At 44.9% G+C, this 23,080-nt stretch overlaps 1 pseudogene; it reads left to right on the top strand.

Moving 5' to 3' along the window:
* The window catches only part of LOC100140332 (uncharacterized), a 45,569-nt pseudogene extending 29,463 nt beyond the window's left edge, over positions 1 to 16,106 (top strand).
* Positions 16,107 to 23,080: the final 6,974 nt, after the last annotated feature.

Below are 23,080 nucleotides of genomic sequence, written 5' to 3'. Positions count from 1 at the left end.
GGTTGATCTATGGAATTTACAGTCCAGCAGGGGAGAAAGACCAGAGAAGGCAATGGCACCCCACTCCAGTACTCTTGCCTGGAAAATCCCACGGATGGAGGAGCCTGGTAGGCTACAGTCCATGGGGTCGCTAAGAGTCAGCACAACTGAGCAACTTCACTTTCACTTTTCACTTTCATGCATTGGAGAAGGAAATGGCAACCCACTCCAGTGCTCTTGCCTGGAGAATCCCAGGGACAGGGAAGCCTGGTGGGCTGCCGTCTATGGGGTCATACAGAGTCGGACACGACTGAAGTGACACAGCAGCAGCAGGGGAGAAAGACAGGAAATGAGGAAACAGATAAATAAATCAATACAAGACCTCAAATCAGTGTAGGAGGACAGGGTGGCAGGCACCTTAGATAGGGTGGTAGCAGCAGTTAGGGCAGGAGATTAAGGCCAGATGTCACCAAAGTAGGATTGGGAGCTCCGGCTGGAGAAGTGGAGAGACTAGTTTCGATATTCCACCCTGGTGCTACAAGAAGTCTCAAAAAGGAAGCTGAGGGACTTACCTGCTAGTCCCTTTCCAGGCAGTCCAGTGGCTACTTGTTTGCAGTCCCAATGCAGGGACCCAGGTTCAATCCCTGGTCAAGGAACTAGATTCTCATACCAAAGTTAAAGATCCCATGGGCCGAAACCAAGACCCAGTGCAACCAAATAAACAAATAATAAATATTTTTTAAGTAAAGAAGCTGAGCCTGGAGAGAGGTATGACCTAGCTTTCATCAGTCATAGAATTTTAGAGATTATCTAGCTGTCAGGGGCCAAATTTTTCCCCCTACCCAAATTTGTATGTTGAGCCCCTAGACACCAGAAAAAAGACCTTGTGAACAAATAGCAAGAAGCTGCCATTTGCAAGCCAGAGGAGGAGGTTTCTGGAGAAGCCAAGCCTGTCAATCAATCATCTTGGACTTCCACCCTGCAGAACTGCAAAAAAACTAATGTCTGTTGCTTAAGCCACCTAGTCTGTGGTCTTTTGTTATGGCAGCCCTCCCAAACTAATACACTAGCCCAAGGGTTATTCATATCAGGTGTTTATTAATAAACATAACTTTGGGTCCTGTGCTCCATTCCACGTAAAAATAAAAAATAAAAGTTTACGTGGGGAATCGGATGTATGTGTGTGCTCAGTCACGTCCAACTCTGTCCGACCCCATGGACTGTACCCACCAGGCTCCTCTGTCCATGGCATTTCCCAGGCAAGAGTACTGGAGTGGGCTGCCATTTCTTCCTCCAGGGGGTCTTCTTGACCGAGGGATCAAACCTGATCTTCTGCATTGGCAGGCAGATTGTTTACCACTGCGCCACGTAGGAAGTCAGGGAAGGGGCTAGAAAGCTGGAATTTAAGCAAGCACCCTCTCAAAAATAAATAAATAATCCAATAATTGTCAAAATTTTCATCTGCACTGAAATTTGAAAAGTGCTACAATTAAGATCAACCTGTTCGTTTGATCCCAGGAGGCAGGCAGGTTGGGGAGCAGGACCTGCCAGCAAGGTCTCCTGATACTGAGCTCACTGCCCTGTGCTCTGCCCCGGCCGGGCCTGGGAAGTGCGCTGCTGGGAGTCAAATCCCAGACTCAGCAGAGGCCGCCGAGCATTGCTCACCAGGCAGTTGGCAGGAGCGGCTCCAACCGTCTGTCCCCTGGAGCTGAGACTGAGAGCTTGTGGGTGCGGGTAATGAGATCAACAGAAAGCAGCGTGCGGGTCCTTATCTCAGAGCCACGCCCTGTGCTAACACTGCAGTCACATGGACGCTTAGTAATTCTGGAATGAGGTTCCATTGTAGCTTCTCAACATTTCTGGCTATAGCTAAAATCTATTCCTTTTTTCCTCTTGGCAAAGAAAAATAACTGACTACTATAACAAAAGGCACTGACTGGTAAAGTTCTGCTTTTTCCCCTTGAACAAATAGCCATCTTTAACCTTTCAGCAGCAGAGAAGGCAATGGCACCCCACTCCAGTACTCTTGCCTGGAAAATCCCATGGACGGAGGAGCCTGGTAGGCTGCAGTCCATGGGGTCGTTAAGAGTCGGACACGACTGAGCAACTTCACTTTTACTTTTCACTTTCCTGCATTGGAGAGGGAAATGGCAACCCACTCCAGTGTTCTTGCCTGGAGAACCCCAGGGACGGAAGAGCCTGGTGGGTTGCCGTCTATGGGGTCACACAGAGTCGGATACGACTGAAGTGACTTAGCAGCAACCTTTCAGCAGAGCTCATTTTTTACAAGAATCTTTTATCAATTTGTTTGTTTTTATAGTCTTTCAAATGCTTCCCATACTTGGGGAACCCAAACTAGCCAAAATAAAAATGTAATCCATGACAACTGAATAATTATGTTGATAATGAAGAAACAATTCTCCTTTTTATTCCTCCTTTCTTCTAGGCCATGTTTGTGGTTAAAAAAAAAATCTATAAGAACAAAAAAGAACCCATGCATTTACTCACAGAAGGTCCATCATGCAAAATGTTAACTTGTGAGAAATAAATGCTTCAGTCTTAACACATAATTACCAGCTTGCACTGCCCTGGTCTCTCATGGCTTTATGCAGTTTTTTAGGTGCCATGTTCATTTCGTACTTTCTGATCGCCTTGTCTTTTACCTCAATCTTGTTTTGATCACTTTTCATTATAAAGCACTTTTTCTTTCTTTTAAATAATGAGAAAGTTGTTGTCATGGGAAACCAGAGTTCTGCTATTTACTTAGCTGGAGCAGGGGCTCCCAGGCAGGAAGGGAGGGGTCTTTGGGGATGGGAGTAGATCCCAGGCATCAGTCAAGGTGCCATTCACATATCCAGTCACTCGACCTTCTCCCCAGCCCCAGTCCATGTCATACAGAAGGAAACTCAGCAAGACTAAGTGACTCTTCAATGCACAGGAAATGGTGTTGCTGGGATTCCAACTGTGTGACTTCAAAGTCCCAGGTGGCGCTAGTGGTAAAGAACCTGCCTATCAGTGCAGGATGTGGGTTCCATCCCTGGGTTAGGAAGAGCTCCTGGAGGAGGGCATGGCAATCCACCCTAGGACTCTTGCCTGGAGAATCCTGTGGACAGAGGAGCCTGGTGGGCTACAGTCCACGGGGTCACAAAGAGTCAGACTGAACCACTAACACTTTCACTTTTCATCTACATGAGGACAGCTATCAGGAGAGAAAACAAATGGAAGCAGAAAATCATGCATCAAACCAGTTTTGCTGCATTGTTGTTTAGGTGGCTAATCTGGGGGTTGGGTCAAAACTGGAAGAGAAGGATCTGAATGCCAGACCCTGTGAACTTTGGTGTTTGCTTTCCAGAGACTAGGAGTTTCTGCAGCTGGTGAGACCTGTGGGCAATTACTGCTGGTCGGTGGTGGGTGTGATGCAATAGGCCAGGGGGAGGGGCTCCTAAGGAGCTGGTTCCTGAGTTTCATCCCTCAGGCTTATGAAAACACGTCCTCAGCCACCCAAGGGACGACTGGCCCTGTTGTGTGGTGTCCAGTAGGGGTCAGCAGAGAGGACCAGCAGGACAGCAGGCAAGCTCTGTGTGTGTGTGTAGTGTGTGTGTGTGTGTGTGTGTGTGTATGTGCGTGCATGTGTGTGTGCGTGCGCGTGTGCGTCAGGACTCGGTCGCTCAGTCGTGTCTGACTCTTTTGTGACCTCATGGACTGTAGCCCACCAGGCTCCTCTGTCCATGGGATTCTCCAGGCAAGAATACTGGAGTGGGTTGCCATTTCCTCCTCAAGAGAATCTTTCCGACCCAGGGACCAAACCTGTGTCTCGTGCACTGGAAAGCAAATTCTTTACCACTGAGCCACCAGGGAAGCCCTAGGCAAGATTGAGGACACTCAAAAAAATGAGAGAAAATGTGGTTGGGCTGGCTGCCAGTAAGATAGAGGTTACAAACCAGAGCTCTGGAGCCTGATAGAGTGAATCCCAAACAGCTCTAGCACCTAAATAACCATATTTAGGTTCTCTCCCCTCTACTTTCCTCCTCTATAAAAGTAGTATAAGAATGATGTCTACTTACACCCTGGTTAAAACGATTTACTGAGATAAATATACTTCAGGTATTTAGAAAAGTGCCTGGTATTCCATAAATACTCAATAAATATTAGTTGTAAGTAACTGAGAGTTTCTCAATACATAAAATTCTCAGAGTCTTTGGGCAGCTGTTATTAGCCCTCTTTGATAGCTGGCAAAGTAATCCTCAAAATTCTTCAAGCTAGGCTTCAACAGTATGTGAACCATAAACTTCCAGATGTTCAAGCTGGATTTAGAAAAGGTAGAGGAACCAGAGATCAAATTGCCAATATCTGTCGGATGATAGAAAAAGCAACAGAGTTCCAAAAAAGCATCTACTTCTGCTTTATTGACTATGCCAAAGCCTTTGACTGTGTGGATCACAACAAACTGTGGAAAATTCTTCAAGAGACTGAAATACCAGACCACCTCACCTGCCTCCTGAGAAATCTGTATGCAGGTCAAGAAGCAACAGTTACAACTGGACACAGGACAAGACTTGTTCCAAATAGGGAAAGGAGTATGTTAAGGCTGTGTATTGTCACCCTGCTTATTTAACTTACATGCAGAGTACATCATGCTAAATGCCAGGTTGGATGAAGCACAAGCTGGAATCAAGATTGCTGGGAAAAATATCAATAACCTCAGATATGCAGATGACACCACCCTTATGGCAAAAAGTGAAGAGAAACTAAAGAGCCTCTTGATGAAGGTGAAAAGGAGAGTGAAAAGGCTGACTTAAAACTCAACATTCAAAAAGCTAAGATCATGGCATCTGGTCCCATCACTTCATGGCAAATAGATGGGGAAACATAGAAACAGTGAGAGACTTTATTTTCTTGGGCTCCAAAATCACTGCCAATAGTGACTGCAGCCATGAAATTAAAAGACGCTTACTCCTTGGAAGAAAAGCTATGACAAACCTAGAAGCATATTAAAAAGCAGAGATATTATTTTGCCAACAAAGGTCCGTCTAGTCAAAGCTATGGTTTTCCCAGTAGTCATTTATGGATGTGAGAGTTGAACCATAAAGAAGGCTGAGCACCAAAGAATTGATGCTTTTGAATTGTGGTGTTGGGGAAGATTCTTCAGAGTCCCTTGGACAGCAAGGAGATCAAACCAATCAATCCTAATGAAAATGAACCCTGAATATTCATATGAAGGACTGATACTGAAGCTGAAACTCCAATACTTTGGCCACCTGATGCAAAGAACCGACTCATTGGAAAAGACTCTGATGCTGGCAAAGACTGAGGGCAGAAGGAGAAGGGGATGACAGAAGACAAGATAGTTGGATGGCATCACCAACTCAATGGACATGAGTTTGAGTAAACTCGGGAGTTGGCGATGGACAGGGAAGTGTGCTGCAGTCCATGGGATCGCAAGGAGTCAGACACGGCTGAGCGACTGAACTGAGCTGAATGTACATAATGTCAACACTGTACATAGAGTGAACCTGTTGACTCAGAAAGTAAAGAATCTGTCCGCAATGCAGAAGACCAAAGTTCAATCACTGGGTCAAGAAGATCCCCTAGAGAAGGGAATGGCTACCCACTCCAGTACTCTTGCCTGAAGAATTCCACAGACAATGGAGCCTGGTGGGCTGCAGTCCATGGGGTCACAAAAAAGTCAGACCCGACTGAGCGACTGAACAACAACACAGCTGAAGAAACAGAGATTTAGAAAATTACATAACTTGCCCAAGGTCACTGAGGTGTAGACTGAGGAGTGCAGATTTGATGTCTCCAAGGCCCTCTTTTCACCTACATTTATAATCAACAAGAAATCTCACAGCCCAGGAAAATCAGCTCCACCAGGGCAGGGGGTTGAGTGGTGAAGAAGACAGAGAAACGGAAAGCGATGAGCATAACACAGGGATGAAACCAGGGATTTCAACCACTAGAAGCCCAAATTAAAGGCTAATTAACAGAAGGCAAGTTCAGTGGCTTAGATGAAACCAATGCAAAAGGGTTGACTGGAGAGTATGCTGTGCAGATGATAACCAGTACCTTGGTCCAGAAAGAAAGCCCTTCAAGCCTCCAGCTTACTAATGCCTTCATCCAGATGGGATGTGGTCCCCAGGGATTCTGTCTCTGGGCCCCAGTACCCTCACCCCTTTAATAAGGAACTGAAAGGATCAGAATATGACACCCTAAGATGTGCCACTTTGGCATAGAGATTATTTCTGAGTTAAACAAGTTAAGAAGTGGCAAATTCAGAAACAGCTCTTTGCCCTCGCCCTACCTGCCTGAAAGCTGACTAAAAAGTTTCCTTTGCAAACATTTTCTCTTTCCTGTCTTCCACATCAGGAGAACAGCCAGGAGACAGAAAGCCCCAAGATGGGTCTGCACAAACGAGTCTTGCTAAAACAGCACCCATCTTCCATTAGTTTTCCCCAGCTTCCCTGGTGGCGCAGCTGGTAAAGAATCCGCCTGCAATGTAGGAGACCTGGGTTCGACTCCGGAAGATCCCCTGGGGAAGGGAAAGGCTGCCCACTCCAGTATTCTGGCATGGAGAATTCCACGGACTGTATAGTCCGTGGGGTCACAAAGAGTCGGACACTACTGAGTGACTTTCACTTTCAAATATTTATCTTTCCACGATTTATTGCCTTGTCTTGTCGTTTTTCTGTAAATATATTGCCCTTTGATACAATAGTATATAAGCCCCCAGGTTTAACTGCCTTGTTGAGTCTTAACTTTTCTGTGAAGTTCTCTGTGCACGTAAAAAATAAAGTATTACCATCAAATAAAATTTGTGTGTGACTTTTCTCCTCTTAATCTGTCCTTTCTAAAATGCTCTTTAATTGTGGTGAAAGTCACATAATACAAAGCATACTATTTTAACCATATTTGACTGTACAGTTCAGTGGCACTAAGTACATTCTCATTGTTATGCAACTCTCACCTTCATTCATCTGCTGAATTTTTCATTTTTCTAAACAGAAACTCTGTCCCCACTAAACACCAAGCCCCCTTCCCCCACTGCCACTCCCAACCCCTGAAACCCTGGCACCTACCAATGTCCTTTCTGACTCTATGAATTTGACTGTAAGTGGAATCAAACAGTATTTGTCTGCACCTGGTATTTACTGAAATGCATTTTTCAGTTCAGTTGCTCAGTTATGTCCAACTCTTTGTGACCCCATGGACTGCAGCACTCCAGGCCTCCCTGTCCATCACCAACTCCCAGAATTGCTCAAATTCATGTCCATTGAGTCAGTGATGCCATACAACCATCTCATCCTCTGTCGAACCCTTCTCCTCCTGCCTTCAATCTTTCCCAGCATCAGGGGCTTTTCCAATGAGTCAGTTCTTCACATCAGGTGGCCAAAGTATTGGAGTTTCAGCTTTAGCGCCAGTCCTTCCAATGAACACTCAGGACTGATTTCCTTTAGGATTGATTGGTTGGATCTCCTTGCAGTCCAACAGACTCTCAAGAGTCTTCTCCAACACCACAGTTCAAAAGCATCAATTCTTCAGTGCTCAGCTTTCCTTATGGTTCAACTCTCATATCCATACATGACTACCAGAAAAACCATAGCTTTGACTAGACAGACCTTTGTTGGTAAAGTAATGTCTCTGCTTTTTAATATGCTCTCTAGGTTGGTCATAGCACTTCTTCCAAGGAGCAACTGTCTTTTAATTTCAAGGCTGCACTCACCATCTGCAGTGATTTTGGAGCCCCTAAAATAAAGTCTCTCACTGTTTCCACTGTTTCCCCATCTATTTCCCATGAAGTGATGGGCCCAGATACCATAATCTTAGTTTTCTGAATGTTAATTTTTAAGCAAACGTTTTCACTCTCCTCTTTCACTTTCATCAAGAGGCTCTTTAGTTCTTCACTTTCTGCCATAAGGGTGGTGTCATCTGCATATCTGAGGTCATTGATATTTCTCCCAGCAATCTTGACTCCAGTTTGTGCTTCATCCAGCCCAGCATTTTGCATGATGTACTCTGCATGTAAGTTAAATAAGCAGAGTGACAATACATAATCTTGATGTATTCCTTTCCTGATTTGGAACCAGTCTGATTTTCCACGTCCAGTTGTAACTGTTGCTTCTTGACCTGCATACAGATTTCTCAGGAGGCAGGTGAGGTGGTCTGGTATTCCAATCTCTTGAAGATCTTCATTTCCCACAGTTTGTTGTGATCCACACAGTCAAAGGCTTTGGCATAGCCAATAAAGCAGAAGTAGATGTTTTTCTGGAACTCTCTTGCTTTTTCAGTGATCCAGTGGATGTTGTCAATTTGATCTCTTGTTCCTTTGTCTTTCCTAAATTCAGCTTGAACATCTGGAAGTTCATGGTTCACGTACTGTTGAAGCCTGACTTGGAGGATTTTGAGCATTAATTTGCTGGCTTGTGAAATGAGTGCAATTGTGTGGTAGTTTGAACATTCTTTGGCATTGCCTTTCTTTGGATTGGAGTGAAAACTGACCTTTTCCAGTCCTGTGGCCACTGCTGACTTTTCCAAATTTGCTGGCATATCGAGTGCAACACTTTCACAGAGTCATCTTTTAGGATTTGAAATAGCTCAACCGGAATTCCATCACCTCCACTAGCTTTGTTTGTAGTGATGCTTCCTAAGGCCCACTTGACTTCACATTCCAGGATGTCTGGCTCTAGGTGAGTGATCACACCATCGTGATTATCTGGGTCCTGAAGATCTTTTTTGTATATGGCAAGTTTGTATTCTTGCCACCTCTTCTTAATATCGTCTGCTTCTGTTAGGTCCATACCATTTCTGTCCTTTATTGAGCCCATCTTTGCATGAAATGTTCCCTTGGTATCTCTAATTTTCTTGAAGAGATCTCTAGTCTTTCCCATTCTATTGTTTTCCTCTATTTCTTTGCATTGATCACTGAGGAAGGCTTTCTTATCTCTCCTTGCTATTCTTTGGAACTCTGCATTGAATTGGGTATATCTTTCCTTTTCTCCTTTGCCTTTAGCTTCTCTTCTTTTCTCAGCTATTTGTAAGGTCTCCTCAGACTACCATTTTACTTTTTTGCATTTCTTTTTCTTGGGCATAGTCTTGATCAATGCCTCCTGTAGAATGTCATGGATCTCCATACACAGTTTTTCAGGCACTCTGTCTATCAGATCTAATCCCTTGAATCTATTTCTCACTTCTACCTTATAATTGTAAGGGATTTGATTTAGGTCATACTAATGATCTAGTGGTTTTCCCTACTTCCTTCCATTTCAGTCTGAATTTGGCAATAAGTTCATGATCTGAGCCACAGTCAGTTCCCAGTCTTGTTTTGGCTTACTGTATAGAGCTTCTCCATCTTTGGCTGCAAAGAATATAATCAATCTGATTTCGGTATTGACCACAAGAGTCTTCTCTTGTGTTGTTGGAAAGGGTGTTTGCTATGACCAGTGCATTCTCTTGGCAGAACTCTGTTAGCATTTGACCTGCTTCATTTTGTACTCCAAGGCCAAATTTGCTTGTTACTCCAGGTATCTCTTGACTTACTACTTTTGCATTCCAGTCCCATATAATGAAAAGGACATATTTTCGGCATGTTAGTTCTAGAAGGTCTTATAGGTCTTCATAGAACCATACTGGTTGGAGCATAGACTTGGATTACTGTGACATTGAATAGTTTGCCTTGGAAGAGAATAGGCATTCTCTTGTTTTTGAGATTGCATCCAAGTACTGCATTTCAGACATTTGTTTACTATGATGGCTACTCCATTTCTTCTAAGAGATTCCTGCCCATGTAGTAGATATAATGGTCATATATAATATAATGGTCTAAGTTATATAATATTATAATTATAATATTAATATTATATAATATGTAGTTTACATAATATTATATTATGTATTATATAATATGTAATTTATATATTATATATAATATATAATACAATATATATAAATATATAATATATATTATATATATTATAATTATAATATTATATTATGTATTAATTATATATTATATATTATTTAATATATATTATATAATATTATATATTATATATTATTAATAATATATATTATATAATATTATAATTATAATATATAATATAATGGTCTGAGTTAAATTCACCCATTCCAGTTTATTTTAGTTCACTGATTCCTAAAATGTCTATGTTCACTCTTGCCACCTCCTGTTTGACCATTTCCAGTTTGCCTTGATTCATGGACCTAACATTCCAGGTTTCTGTGCAATATTGCTCTTTACAGCATCCAACCTTGGTTTTATATATATATATATATATATAATATGTAATATTAATATATAATATATTCTATATAATATATATTTATATATTATATATAATATATTGCTTCCATCACCAGTCACATCCACAACTGGGTGTTGTTTTTGCTTTGTCTCCATCTCTTCATTCTTTCTGGACTTATTTCTCCATTGATCTCCAGTAGCATATTGGGCACCTACCGACCTGGGGAGTTCATCTTTCAGTGTCCTATCTTTTTGCCTTTTCATACTGTTCATGGGGTTCTCAAGGCAGGAATACTGAAGTGGTTTGCTATTCCCTTCTCCAGTGAACCACATTTTGTCAGAACTCGTTTTGTCAGAAATGCACTTTTAAGGTGAATTTAATATATGTCCGACAAACAGATTGTACCATCTTTTTTCCCCCCTCTGCTATACAATAAGTTCTCATTAGTTACTTATTTTATGCATGTGCTAAGTCACTTCAGTCAAGTCTGGCTCTTTGTGACCCTATGGACTAATACCCACCAGGCTCTTCTGGCCATGGAATTTTCCAGGCAAGAATACTAGAGTGAGTTGCCATGTCCTCCTCCAGGGGATCTTCCTGACCCAGGGCTCAAACCCACATCTCTTAAATCTCTTGCATTGACAGGCAGGTTCTTTACCACTAGTACCATCTGGGAAGCCCATTTGATACGTAGTATATATATATATATCAATCCTAGTCTCCCAATTTATCCCCAACCTGTTTTCCCCACTTGTGCATTAATCTGTCTTTTGTCAGCTTAATCCTCAGGTTCCAGACACATATAAGAGGGTAGAGAAGGAGGTTTCTTTAAATATCCTACAGTTCAAAGTCTTTTATTCTACAATCTGAAAAAGTTTAAAAGCAGATATCCTGGGGAAGGCAACACTTTGACTTACAGACCATACTCTTAGACTATAGATATATTTATCTTATATATTAGTGCAACACCAGTACCTAGCTTGACACTTAAAAGAATGGATAGATATTCATTTGTAAGTAAATTAACAAGTAATGATAGGACTTCCCTGGTGGCTCAGATGGTAAAGCGTCTGCCTACAATGTGGGAGACCCGTGTTCGATCCCTGGGTTGGGAAGATCCTCTGGAGAAGGAAATGGCCACCCAATCCAGTACTCTTGCTGGGACAATCCCACGGACAGAGGAGCCTGGTAGGCTACAGTCCATGGGGTCACAAAGAGTCCGACACGACTGAGCAACTAAACTAAACTTTAAACAACTAATGAAATAAACAAACAAATTAATATCAAAATATTTTCTGGGCTTCCCTGGTGGCTTTGGGGGTGAAGAATCCACCTGCCAATATAGGAGACACAGGTTCAATCCCTGATCCAGGAAGATCCCACATGCCTCGGAGCAACTAAGCCCAAGCGGCCAAACTCCTGAGCCTGTGCTCCAGAGCCGGGGAGCCACAACTACTGAAGCCCTTGTGCCCTGGAAAGTGCAAGTTGCAACTACAGCAGCCTGTGCACCTGCAGCCCGCGTTCCACAGCAAGAGAAGCCACTGCAGTGAGAAGCCCGCATGCTGCAACTGGAGAAAAGCTCGTGCAGCAGTGAGAAACAGCACAGCCTAAAATAAGTCAAAAAAATTATTCTTAGTATTTTCTAAGATGTTTTAATACCAGCAGATAGTAAGTGCTCAATAAATAAATGAGGAAATTAATAATGAAGATAAATGAGGAAATTAAAAGATGTTACAAGAAAGGCAAGTCATGAAAGCAAAGAGAATCAAGTGAGCCCATTTCACAGTTTTATTGAATCAGTTTTGTGACACTTACTTTGGCTGTGTGTGGAAGATTTGATGTCTCTGGCTTCCAGTTGTTTAGGAAAAGAAGATACTCCAAGAAGAAAATAGCAGGACGGTTGGGAGCGGAGGCTGCGCCCTGCACAGACAGAGGACAGGAGACCACACTTTCTCATCCTCAGTCAGGAGACCTCCCTGCGACACTGGAGGTCAGACAGGAAGGGGGCGCGCGGCGCCCGGCAGACGGGCACAGGCGCGGAGGCCTCAGAGAGGCGACCCGCGGCGGGCGCTCTGCCGGAGCCGTGCAGCGAAGCTGCGCGGTCCTTCCGATGGAACGTCTGGGGATACTGCTCTCTCCCACGTGTTGTTGAGAGTTTGGGCGGTAACGAGATGGCGGACAGGGTCAAACCTTTCCGCAGGACCTTACCAGGGGAATCAAAGACGCCATCTGGGGAATCTGTGTCCTCTCAAAGCTGAATGCTCGAATTCAGCAAAAGAGAGAAGGCTTCGGAGAAGGGCAAGAGGTGTCCTGGCTCAGAGGAGAGCCCAGAGCTAGAGGGGAAGCAGTGGGGGTGAGCCACGGGGCTGTTAGCAGAGATTTTCGGTGCTGCGCTTGGAAGGGTGGTCTGTGTCTGGTTCCGGCTCCTCTTGTTTTATCCAGTGTTTATTCCTGTCCTCAGTCAGTAACGGCCCAGACTGGTGATCTGGGTGATCCAGATTGGTGATCTGTCACTACCCGGGGATGTCTGCTGGTGACTGCGATTCTTCCTCACGTCAGTTTTCAGTGCTGTCTGGATGCTCCCCGTCTCTGTGCTCAGCAAAGTCCTCGGTGCGATTTGCTTTCAGGACATAGCTGACCTGGCACTAGAGCTATCTGTGAGGAGGCCTCCCCCGTTCCCTGGCGTTGCTGACACGCTCTTCAACCTCTTGCTTGAGGCCCTCTTCCTCCTTCAGGAATCGAAATGCGCCCACGGCTGTCAGGCATAGAAAGGAACTGGCCTTGCCACTTTGGATTGGTTTGCCTGGCTTTCCTCACAAGGCGATCCTCCTGCGTTCTCAGTGGATCCTCTTCTCTCTCCTCTTTCCTCTATTCATTATCAGCGCCAGTGAAGCAAAGACCCCGGCAAAGCATAGCTTTTCCAGGTGCGCCTCTTCTCCTTGGTGGTTTTCTTAAGCAATAGCCTCTTCCACAAGCTGGTCTACCTGCGAGCGGCCCTAAGGAACTCCACTTCTGCTGCGGAAAAACTCCCCCTCTCCGCACCAGCTCCTGTCAAACTGAAGGCTGCTGCAGGCCGCGGAGGGGTCGCCCGCCACTCAGAGGGGCCGGCTGGGCTGGAAGCCGCTGGCTCCCCTCCACCCCTCCCAGGGGAGGCAGGGCCCGCCTGTCAAGAGCCCTGTCCGCAGTCCCTTCTCTCTGAGGAATCCGGATTTTTGTCTCTGGTGCATGTAAGGCAGAATCTTCCTGACACCAGTATGGATTTTAAACACCAGTGAGTCTGAAAAGACCGCAGGTTTTTCTACAGCTCTTTTCTAGCGTTTGCCAGCCCCATGCCTGGACTGACCTGAATCCCCTTTCTCCCTGCACCTTTTCCCCTCCCACTTCCTCTGCCTGCCCCCCACCCACCTTCTTGCTGCCCTTGGATGAATGGACCTTTGTAATTCTAGCTGTTGTATTTTGTGGACCTATTATTATTATTTTTCTGTGAAGCACATATGTTGGATGCGGGAGGGACGGAGGCTCCCCTGCTCCTGGTCACTCCCTTTACAGGCATCTACATTTAAATTTCCCCCAAAGATAGGGAGGTGCCAATTTCCAACAAGTGCCACTGCAGCACAGAATCAGAGAAGCTGAACTTTTAAACTCTGGCTGTCTGAACTTGACTGCTGGCCACTGCTGGGTCTGTCTGGTGTTTCAAAGGAATATTGGGTGCTGCAAATAGGAACTGAAGACATAAACTTATTAAACCCATTAAACCTGTAAAAAAAAAGTGTGGGGGAGGGGGCATCACCTCATGGAAGTGCAGCTAACTACCCACAGGCCTCTTCGCTATACCCCATGTTGGCTAAGAGATGCATTTGCACACATGGGAGGAGCCTGAGACATACCAAATATGGACTCAGAACCAGGCAAATCAAAATGACTGGCCAAAGGAAACCTGGAAAAAATGCCCCATTTAAGTGATTTAAAGTACCACAAGGGCACAACTATCTCTGTCTGAGTCAGCCTGTGTGTCTACCCACACGTACTATACTCTTTTTCCTCCTCATAAATACTGTACTTGTTTCACTACTTTTTGTCTTTGTAGGAATTCTTTTTCTGCAAAGATGAAGTGCCAGGCCTTGTCACTGACCACCGATCTAGGGGCTAGGATTTGGAGCTCTCACTGCCATGACCCGCCCTCAGTCTCTGGCTGGGAATCAAAATTCTGTTTCAAGTCACTGCTGACCAAGGCTGCCAGAGATCAAAAAGACAGCGATCACAAAGAAGTGGTACACTTGATTAGGATTATTTAAAAGTAATACAAATGTTGGCGTATGTGTGTGTCTCTCCAAATATTTTTGGAACTAATTGGTAAGGGATAGTTTTAATAGAGTGCGTAGATTGAATAACCCTACAATATTTTAAGGCTAAATAAATGTCTGAGATATTAGCTGAACACAACTGTACGCATAAACGAAACCCAACTTTGAAAGAGAGTTTTCAAGCAGAGTAAGCTTTGCCTTAGAACATGGTTCAGACTGGTTTTCTGTATCTCTTGGGTTGGTACATTATTTTGGTGCAGCCAAAGAGTTTACCCTGAGCTGAGAAGTAGCTTGATGCTCTGAAACAGGCCTCCTCCTCCTGTTTTAGTGTTTTCTTCCTTTTCTTTCTTTGTTTCTCCTCTGTTCCTTTTCCCTTTTATTCTTTTAAATCTATAACATTGCCCCAAATGGTTTTTCTCTGTTTATGTACACAAGATCTGTACTAATGACAGAAATTCATTTACTTACAATTAAACTTTCCCCAAAAGAAATGCTTTGGGCTGTGATTTGGCTCTTATGGCTCCCTCATAGCTCTTCATTTCCCTTTCATCCAGGAAACATTTCCCCAGGTCGCATTTGGATCCTAAAGGTTGCTAGATCTGTGTAGTTTAAGATCAATCAGAACCCGCCTTCCTTCAGGGATCTGAGACTCTTTTGCCACCAGGAAACATGGGCGCAGAGGCCCTGCTTCTCCCGTGCTTTCTGGGTCAGGGCACGCTGAACAAAGCCACACCGAAAATTTGCAGAGGGGAGGAAACCACTGTTTGAAAGTTTTAGAAACCTTGTGGTTTTTGGAAGCCCTGAGCCAATGGAAACTCCTGGCTGTTTTATCTGAGGATGTTTGCTGATGACAGCGCAAGCAGGACGCAGGGACCTGGGGAAAAGCAGCCACACCAGCCACCTCTGCCCAGGACCTCAAGTTACTTCCTCTTCCTGGGTCTAGGAACACAGTCACCCTCCCTGAAGATGTCCGCATCCTAATCCCCAGGATGTGTGCTCCCTTCCTAGGGCAAAAAGGCCTTTACAGATGGGGTTTAATTGAGGATCCTCACAGGAAGGAGGCAGGGGAGGCTCAGAGGCAGAGAAGGAGTTGTCACGACAGAAGCAGAGGCTGCAGGGATGTGCTTCCAAGAGGAGGAAGAGGCCACAAGCGGAGAAACGCCTTGAGGGGCTGGAAAGGCGGGGAACAGATCCTCCCCTGCAGCCTATGGGAGGAGCATAGCGCTGCCCACCCCTTGGTGTTAGCCCAGGGAGACTCATTTTGGACTTCTGAGCTCCAGAACTTGAAGATGATCGACTTGTGTTGCTTAAAGCCACCAGCTTTGAGGAACTCTGTTTGTTCATCCGTTCTTTCAACTGTTCCAGCAGCACTGGGGACGGAGGCAGTGAAGCGGTGACAGGAGGAGGAAAAGCAGAGAGGTTAAGACCCTTGGGCCTCCCGCCTATCGCCCATCCGCCCCGGATTTCAGGTGCTCCCTTCCAGCCTCCAGGTGGGGGCGATGTCACTTGCGGCAGAGAGAGGCAGAGGGCTGTGCTCAGCGTCCGCCAGCCAGCGGATTCCACATAGAGGATTGTGGCGTCGACAGCCCAGGCAGCGTGATTGTAGGACTAGTAGAGCTGGTCAGCCAGTCTGCCCAGGACAGACGTGATCAACAAAGATGTCCTCTACGGCGGGACAGGGAGAGAGGAGGGGATAGCTTTGAGGTGAATCTACCTGCTGCCCATTCTAGGCGCCCAGGCCACTCCAGGCAGCAGTCACATGCAGTGTCAGGCTGGCCCGTGGCCAGCACTGCAAAAGAGGAAAGGCCTGGTTCCTCTGCTGTGTGGTCAGCATTGCCCAGTGCAGCTTGCGGGGTAGGGGGGTCTCAACTCAGCCTCACAGTGGAATTGCTGGGGAACCTCAAAGGCCCCACACCCAGCCCCCAGCCCCAGGGATTCCCCGTCACCAAGGCTGGGGGGGCCTCTGGCACCAGAAATTTTTTCTGAGTTCCCAGATGGTTCTCGAGTAGGACAACTTGGGGAGGCCCCCATCAGAGCCTTCCTAGAGCGTGTGCGTCAGTCTCTATCCCAGGACTGTGAGGGGAAGCAGGGGAGCCAGCCCCCCGAGAACCCGGACCAGGCAGAGCCAAACAAGCCGTGCCAGCTTCAAGCAGGCAGTAGACTGCAAGGCTTGGGTCACCTTCTCCAAACCAGGGAGGGTTCTCCAACCCCACAAACAGGCAGACTGAGGCACTTAGAGTAAGCTGCCACCTGCCCTCTTTCATACAGCGTTCTCAGGTGCTTGAGTAGCAAATCCCACGCCCTCAGACCCCCAGTCCTGAAGCCCTGCCTGCACCCAGTGAGGCGGGCTGGTTGAGGCTCTTCCCTAAGCTCCAGCCCTCAGGGCCAGGCCCCGCCCCATCTTCCATTTCCCTGCCTTTAAACTCCTCAGCTCACAGCCTGCCATACCTTCCCCCGCCTCTCTGTCTCCCCAGGAATCCCCTCAAGTTCCCACCAGTGATCACTGCCCCCTCTTTCCTCTTGGCCAGCTATGATCCTGTCTTCCCCTGGTTTCTGAACCCCACTCCAGCTCTCCCACCCTGCCTGGGACCTTCTGGGTGTTCCGGTACACTTTACCCCTCTATGAGGATGGGGACCCCTGATGCCACCCCAAGGGGCTCATTCCCCTGGTGTTTCCTGAGAAAGCAGCAAGATCGAGGCCCTGTGCTGGGAAGGAGACTCTCACCCCAGCGGGAGGCCAGGGGGAACCCAACAAAAGAGGTTCTTGTTTGGCCAAGGGACATAGGATACACAGAGAGCCCCCGACCCCTTACCTGGGGATTCAGGGGAGTCCTCAAGAGGAGATGGGGGTTTGCACCGGAAGCATGTCCCAATCCAAGAGGAGAGATGTCTAAACAGGAGGAAGGTGCAGGGCCACGCTTGATCAGGCCAAGGCCCTGGAGGGGTGGGGGAGCGTCCAAGCACATGGGTCAGAGCGGCGACCCGGAGAGCAGGGAAGACGGGAGGGCAGTGGGCAGGGCACGGCTCAGCCACCGGGCACTGGTCAGCCCCTCTCAGGGAACAGGCTGGAGAAATGAGGCAGTTCTGTTGTAGCAGAAGATACTATACGTAATCTGCATGTCCAACAGGGAATCCGTTAAACAACTCATCACCCAGCTATATGTGGCCATAAAGAAAAAAATCAACTGGAAATCAGACCACCTGAAAACACAGTACTTCCTTAATGTCTTAATATAGACATATCTCAGCCACATCAAATTTTGTTGAATGGATAAAAATTATGAGTAAGTAAATGACTGAGGAAAAGAATGAAATAAAAGAAAAACTAGTGTTTTTCTATCTCTGTCATAAATATCCCTTATCAATAAAATTTACAGTGGAGGAGGGATAAATTGGGAGTTTAGGATTAACATATACACGTTACTGTATATAAAATAAACAAGGACCTACTGTATAGCACTGAGAACTATTCTCAATATCTTGTGATAACCTATAATGGAAATGAATGTAAAGTAGAATATATAAATGTGGAACTGAGTCACTTTGCTGTACACTTAAAGCTAACACAACATTGTAAATCGACTATATTTCAATAAAATTTAAAAAAAAATAAAATTTAAATGCATTAGAAACTATACTCCAAAATATTTTGATATTTTGGATATCTTTCCCACCTTAACATGAGTTCAGTGGACATAAACCCTTCTTTGCTTGATGACTCAGAGTCATATTTCTCTGTGCTATAATACAGAAATACATGTAGGGATTATTGAAGCACTTCACCCTCTATGTCAGAGACCCTGGAGTGGCAGATGTTGAGTTTGGACATCTGCTAGACATAGTGGGCTATAGCTGCTCCTTCTATTAGAATTACAGGTGATACTACCAGCACCTTAATGGAACAGGTTGCTGCTAATCTTTAATTGGCTAAGAAACCAGAAACCACTCATTGAAGTGAGTTAAAATTGTGTCCAATATAAGAATAGAGAAAAATAGTACAGATGAACCTATTTGCAAAGCAGAAATAGAGACACAGATGTGTACAACAATTGTATGGACACCAAGAAGGGAAAGGGGGTGGGATAAATCGGGAGATTGGGATCGATGTATATACACTGCCGTGTATAAAATAGCTAGTGAGAACCTATATAGTGCAGGGGATAGAAAAGGAAGGCACAAGACTGTTTGTAGGACATACATTAAATTAACCCTAAAAATGCATTCCAATATACGTTGCTCAGTCACTTCAGTCACGTCCAGCTCTTTGCAACCCATGAACTGTAGCCCCCCAGGCTCCTCTGACCATGGGATTCTCCAAGCAAGAATATTGGAGTGGTTACCATGCCCTTCTCCAGGGAATCTTCCCAACACAGGGATCGAACCTGCGGCTCCTGTGGCTCCTGCATAGAGGGCAAATTCTTCACCACTGAGCCACCAGGGAAGCACAATATGCAGACAAATACTGTTTGAGTCCACTTGCATGAGGTACCTAAAGAGTCAAACTGAGAGTCAGAAAGTACACTGGTAGAGGCCCAGGGCTGGGTGGGTGGGAGGGGTGGGGAGGGAAAATAGGAAGTTAATGTTTAAGGGAGACAGAGTTTCAGTTTAGGAAGGTGATGAAAATTCAGGAGATGGATGATGATAAAAATTGTACAACAATGTCAATGTACTTAGTGCCATGGAACCGTACAGTTAAATATGGCTAAATAGTATGTTTCATATTATGTAAATTTTACTACAATAAAAAACTTAGAAAAAGAATATATTGATTCTGAGTGAAGAATCATGAAGCTGGACTCTTATGAAAAGCGTGTGAGCTTAAGTCTGCTGATTTGAGTCTATCTGTTTTACTCGCTCTGTATTTGATTTTGCTTCAGGGTTTTTTTGTTACTGTTTTTGTCTTGAGGGACACTGGTTTTGGGTTTTTTTTCCTTCTTTGTCTTTATTCTAGGTCATCTGCTTTTTTCAGTGAGTCAAGGCTGCCACTTAATTGCCTCCTGATTACTCTCTGTCCCAGGGCCTAATCTCAAGCTTTTCTGTGTCTTTTCAGGGAGCATATTTTGATATTAGATGATTAGAATACTAGATTACAAGAATCTCTTTTCCCAGGTGGGTGTCCTGACTGGAACCCACAGTGATTTGCAATTAGCATAGTGACCATGCATGCAGTATGTCGAGATTTCTAAATCCTGGATTCTAACACAAAATCACCTAATTCATGGTCTGGAGCACAGCATACATTCAAAAAAACCAATTCACCTCCCTTGAGATCATGTTCTAATCACTATGCTCAGAGCTTATATGACACTGTGGCCTATAACTTGGTGATAACTTGCTGTTTTCTTTTTCTCCTTCCTGAGTTAAAAATAAAATGGCTAAAAACATACATACAAATGTGCACACACATACACACACACAAATAAATCCTCCTTGTGATCCCTGGGTTGGGAAGATCCTCTGGAGAAGGAAATGGCAACCCACTCCAGTACTCTTGCCTGGAAAATCCCATGGACAAAGGAGCGTAGTAGGCTACAGTCCATGGGGTCGCAAAGAGTCGGACACGACTGAGCGACTTCACTTCACTTCAATTCACTTCACTTCACTTGAGGTCCCACTAAATTTTAATTCATGGAACAGAGACATGACTAAAGCTTATTCCTAAAAGTTTACTTACTAGAATAAACAAAGTTTCAGGAAGAATACTGAGAGTAAAAAGCATGCTTAAAGACAGCCCTTGAGAAGCATCAACATATTGCACACACAGTCACTAGGCTAACTACAAATCGTTGTCAGCTCGTCAGGACACCCACATGGGAAAATGTGGACCAAGTCTGAGCTATTATTGAGTGATTATTTGCATTTAGGAGTATAAAAAGTGAATTTCTTTGAAAACATTCCATAAATCAGACAATTCTTCTCCCTAGCTGGTCTCAATAAGCCAGGCTTGGCAGAGCGGCCTACAGAAAGGGATTGAACCAGAGCGATGGTGAGTGCACACTTTCTTCATCGTTCCCTTTCATCTTACAAAAGGAAATGAATTCTAGTCTTTTGATTTGCCTCATGTACTTTGACAGCATGGATGTCCAGCTGCTCTTCCAAAGATGCTGAGCCCCAGTCAGACCTCTAATACAGCCATTAGTTCTTCCCCCTACTCCCAAGCATGGCATCCTCCCCAGATAATGATCCTTATACAAATAAGACAGTCTGTATTTTAAGAATCTCTTATGTAGTTCAATCGACATAATGGGTATACTGCAGGGGAGATGCATTTTAAAGTATTATTACCAGGAGAGTATTTCACAAATCCCTAAGTCATAAGGATAGATACAGCAATTTAGAAAGAGTTGAGCACAAAGTCTTTATGTGTGCATTTCATAAAGTGGAATGGACTTCATGAATTTCAATGTGGCAGGATCTTCACTCTGCTGTCCTGGCATTACCAAACAAGATGCTTGTTATAAAAAAGAAATATGTGTGACTGGTGAGGACATTGTGTTATTAATGCCCGTGTTCTGCTCTCTGTAAAATCCTTCATTGGAAGTTGTCACCTGCGCTAAAAGATATGCACAAACTTTCTTACCTAAATTATCTTGCTGAAGACAGCCAGAAGATGCTAACTCCACAAATCTCCAAATAAAAAGGCACTTTAACAAACCCCCATGTCCTTAGATTTAATGTAGGAATAAAATGCCAGAATTCTGACATCTATGGATGATTCTTCTCTAGTGAGTTGCAAGATATTTCTATTTGTTAATTGCTCCATGAAGTTAGTTTTAATAAGCAAAAGCTGTGTTAAAAAGCCAAGAGACTTATATTTTTAATTTGTGAAAGTATGATTGGCTTATGAGGTGCTGTTTGTAATAAAATGCATGGAGCTAATTACTCTCAGGATATTAGGGAGGACATCTACAGAAGAGGTCAGGATTACCTCCGCTGGGGGCAGGGGAGGGGGTGTATCTGTGAAAGAAGTCCATGTGTCTTCCTTCTGACAGCAACCCCTCCTTCTGCTGAGCTCTTGGTTCCACCTTTCCAGGCCCTTTCAGGGTATTGTCCTTTGTAACACTGCCAGACTCTCTTTTTTTCTATCGGCTCCTCCCTTTCTGCACACAATCCTGCTCAAATCTGCCCTCACCTGAGAACCCTCCATGGTTCTCCATGTGGACAGACGGCTCCACTAGCTTACTCCTGCAGCCATTACTTTTTTAACCTGCTGCTCATTTCCTCAGGGCTTCCCTGGTGGCTCAGTGGTAAAGAACCTACCTGCAATGCAGGAGATCTGGGTCTGATCCCTGGGTTGGGAAGATCCCCTGGAGACAGGAATGGCTCCCTACTCCAGTGTTCCGGCCTGGGAAACCCCACAGACAGAGGAGCCTGGGGGGCTACACAGTCCATCAGGTCACCAAGAGTCAGACACAACTAAGTGACTAACACTTCCTTTCTTCATGTCCAAAGAACTGTGTTCACCTCTGCCTCTCCTTGGAAATTACACTATGCAAAAACTCAAATGGGCTTTTAATCCCAAATTTAACAGCAGGTGTGCTGTGTCCTCAATCTCCTAGTGTCTCTGGATCTACCGTATGGCTGGTGTTTCTGAGGAAAGAGGACCCCTCGGACTAAGGATGTGCAGAAAACCTCCTTCAAGATCAAAATGGGAAGAGGGGTGCCATCCCATAGTAAGTGATGCTAACTACCCGCAGGCCTTTTCAGTAGAATCCATTTTGGCTAAGAGATACATGTGCACACATAGGAGGATCCTGAGACATAGCAAATATGGACTCAGAACCAGGCAAATCAAAATGATTGGCTATAGGAAACTCAAACGAAATGCCCCATAAAAGTGATTCAAACTAACACGAGGGCCCAACTCTCTCTCTCTCTCTGAGTTCGCCTGTGTGGCTATCAACATGTACTGTGCTCTTTTTTTTCCTCCTAATAAGACACTTTACTTGTTTCACTACTTTCCCTTTTCGTGGGAATTCTTTGTTTGCAAAGCTGAAGAGCAGGACCTTGTCACTGACCACTGGTCTCAGTTCAGTTTATGCACTCAGTCGTGTCTGACTCTTTGCAACTCCATGGACTGCAGCACACAAGGCCGCAGCACAAGGCTTCCTGTCCATCAGCAACTCCCAGAGCTGACTCAAACTCATGTCCCTCGAGTCCAACCATCTCATCCTCTGCCATCCCCTTCTCCTCCTGCTTTCAATCTTTCCCAGTATCAGGGGCTTTTCCAATGAATCAGTTCTTCTAATCAGTTGACCAAAATATTGGAGCTTCAGCTTCAGCATCAGTCTTTCCAATGAGTACTCAGGACTGATTTCCTTTAGGATGGACTGGTTGGATCTCCTTGAAGTCCAGGGGACTCTCAAGACTCTTCTCCAACAACACAGTTCAAAAGCATCAATTCTTCAGCACTCAGCCTTCTTCACGGTCCAACTCTCACATCCATACATGGCTACTGGAAAAACTAGCTTTGACTAGATGGACCTTTGTTGGCAAAGTAATTTCTCTGCTTTGTAATTTGCTGTCTATGTTGGTCATAGC

Source organism: Bos taurus, chromosome 29 (assembly GCF_002263795.3).
Source record: "Bos taurus isolate L1 Dominette 01449 registration number 42190680 breed Hereford chromosome 29, ARS-UCD2.0, whole genome shotgun sequence".
NCBI classification, from domain to species: Eukaryota; Metazoa; Chordata; class Mammalia; order Artiodactyla; family Bovidae; genus Bos; species Bos taurus.
This window is presented reverse-complemented; position numbering and strand designations above follow the sequence as displayed.